The sequence below is a fragment of the Oratosquilla oratoria genome, chromosome 39 (assembly GCF_046742065.1).
Source record: "Oratosquilla oratoria isolate Oo_2021 chromosome 39, ASM4674206v1, whole genome shotgun sequence".
In the NCBI taxonomy this organism is placed as follows: domain Eukaryota; kingdom Metazoa; phylum Arthropoda; class Malacostraca; order Stomatopoda; family Squillidae; genus Oratosquilla; species Oratosquilla oratoria.
The window spans coordinates 20,304,149-20,306,494 of record NC_134815.1 but is presented as its reverse complement, the minus strand read 5'-3'; the positions used below and the strand labels follow the sequence as shown (position 1 = coordinate 20,306,494).

Below are 2,346 nucleotides of genomic sequence, written 5' to 3'. Positions count from 1 at the left end.
TGGGTCGATGAAGAACGCAGCAAAATGCGCGTCGGCGTGTGAATTGCAGGATACAATGAGCATCGACCTGTCGAACGCACATGGCGGCCGCGGCCAAGAGTGCCGTGGTCCAACCCGATCGAGGGTCGGTTCCCACAACCATCACGACCCCCGCCTTGATTGAGCGGGGGGAAGGAACTCTCCCAAAGGGGGCCAGCCGGGTCCGGGAGCGAGCGCCATCGATGGCCGGCCACCCAGCCAGCCATCGGCGGCGTTCCTCCCGTCGAGCGAGGCGCCCCCGCTGGTCCCGGCAGACAGATAGACTAATATCTATCGGAAGCCGGGGCCCTGGGCGTGTGTCCTGGGCTCTCGCCCGCCGCCGACTGACTGACTGGCGAAGGAGCGGGCCGGACGGACGTTCGCCGGCAAACGTCCGGTTCCCCGCAGTAGCTAGCTAGCAAACAGTCGGGCGGTGCGTGGCCTCAAGATGAGAGGATGGCATGGCAGAGTGCAGGGCTCTGCTCGTCCGGAGGGCGGCTAACTAACGGACCCCTCTAGACGGACCAGGACGGGTTCAAAGACTTGACCAGCCTGCGTCGTAAACGCAAACGAGGGGAAGGTGTCGCCGCCGCCGCCGGGCCTGAAAACGAGCGCCCTCGCTGCTGCCGTCAGCCAGCCAGTACTACTCTCGAGAGATGGAGGAAGGAAGGGAGGGAGATGGGTGAACAGACTGATAAACGTGGGAGGGGAGAGACGACCGACCGACCGCTCGCTCGCTCGACCCGACCTGCTCTGTGACAACCAGCTCCTCCCGACCAGACCACCGAGCTCTCAAGCCAACAATGCCGACCTCGATGCGGGTGAGAACACCCGCCAAATTTAAGCATATTAATGAGCCATTCGCGGTTTCGCCTTAGATCGGTCTGTACTTAGACATGCATGGCTTAATCTTTGAGACAAGCATATGACTACTGGCAGGATCAACCAGGTAGCTTGGCGTTGACGCTAGCTAGCTAGCTATCTGTCTAGGTGGACCGTCGGGTGGATGGATGGATGGATGGATGGATGGACGGACGGACGGGTGGACGGGTGGATTCGGGCATACTGCCCACCACCTACCTACCCATCTATCTACCTACCTACCTACCTCCACCTTGACGGTCGCCGGGGCGCGCGGTCGGCGGCCACTCTGGGCGGCCCCAGTCCCGCGCGCACCCACTGCGTTTAATTAACAGACGGAGCGTGGGGGGACGGTTGGTTGGTCGGGGACGTTGGTCCCGTTCCCTTCCGCTCCGCTCCCCCTCACTCGCTGTTGTGTACTGCACTGCACTGCACCGTACTGTACTGTACGCCCGCTGGCCCCCACGCCCCGGAGAGAGTGGGGGCACGAGCGGGTCGGCCAGCCAGACAGCCCAGTCAGCCAGTCGGGGTGGCCAGCAAGCGCGCCGTGCAGGGCCGGGCTTCCTTGCCCCTGTCGCCCAGACGCTCTCGCCGGCCACTGTAAGCGGCCTGAGCTCCCTCGGCGTCCGTTTCGCTAGGTCACTCGTCCTGCCTGGCGGCGGGCGGCGATCGATCGCACGGAGGGGCTTTTCGGTCGATTTCCATAGGAGACTTTGACCTGCCTGAGGCGGCAGGCGCCGCATATAGTTCAGGGGAAGCCCCCGCGGACCCTTTCCCAGTCGAGCGAAGAACGAACGAACGAACGAAGAACGAACGAGCGGACGGACGAACGAACTGGTGCAGGGCAACCTTGGCGGGCTGGATCCCTGGCGGCTCTGCTGTGCAGGGGTGCTGCCCGCCTGCTTGCTTACCTGCCGGTTGGCCAATAAGCGAACCAAGGCAGCGGTTGGGTTTTCTTTGGGTGGGCCTCGGTGGAGGGAGGAAGGCCGCCTTGCTCGGCTCGACCTACTCCAACACCGATCATTTCCCGCGGGCCACACCCGCCGCGGCTTCCAACCCCTGGGCGTGGGCCTGGCGCTGCGCTACCTCGGAGGGTGGGTTAGTTCAGTCAGTCAGTCAGTAAGTCAGTCGTCGCGGCAAGCCAGTGGCGGATACTACCGTCTGGTATACGGCCGGGGACGATCAGGCAGATAGTTTGGGTAGGGAGGGGCGCGTCGCGCCGGGAGACACACGCAGGCCGCTTCGAAAGACCCGGCCTGGGCCGCCGCGCAAAGGCTAGACGCCGCTCCGAGGGCGAAGGGAAGGACAGGCCAGGATGACCCTTCCTCCACCTACCTCGGGCGACGGGCGGGGGCTCGGGACTGGACCGTGCGTGCGTACAGCCGGGCAGTTCCCCCTCCTCTACCTACTCCTACTCCTGCTTTCCCGTCCACCATCCGATATCTCCACCACCGTTCATGCTGCCGC

The 2,346-nt window shown here is 64.2% G+C and overlaps 1 non-coding gene across 1 annotated transcript in view; it reads left to right on the top strand.

The window, feature by feature from the left end:
* Nucleotides 1-128, top strand: part of LOC143020402 (5.8S ribosomal RNA) — a 156-nt gene extending 28 nt beyond the window's left edge. Inside the window, exon 1 of the ribosomal RNA XR_012965900.1 lies at nucleotides 1-128. This exon is cut by the window's left edge and continues 28 nt beyond it. This is a non-coding gene — a ribosomal RNA (5.8S ribosomal RNA).
* Nucleotides 129-2,346: the final 2,218 nt, after the last annotated feature.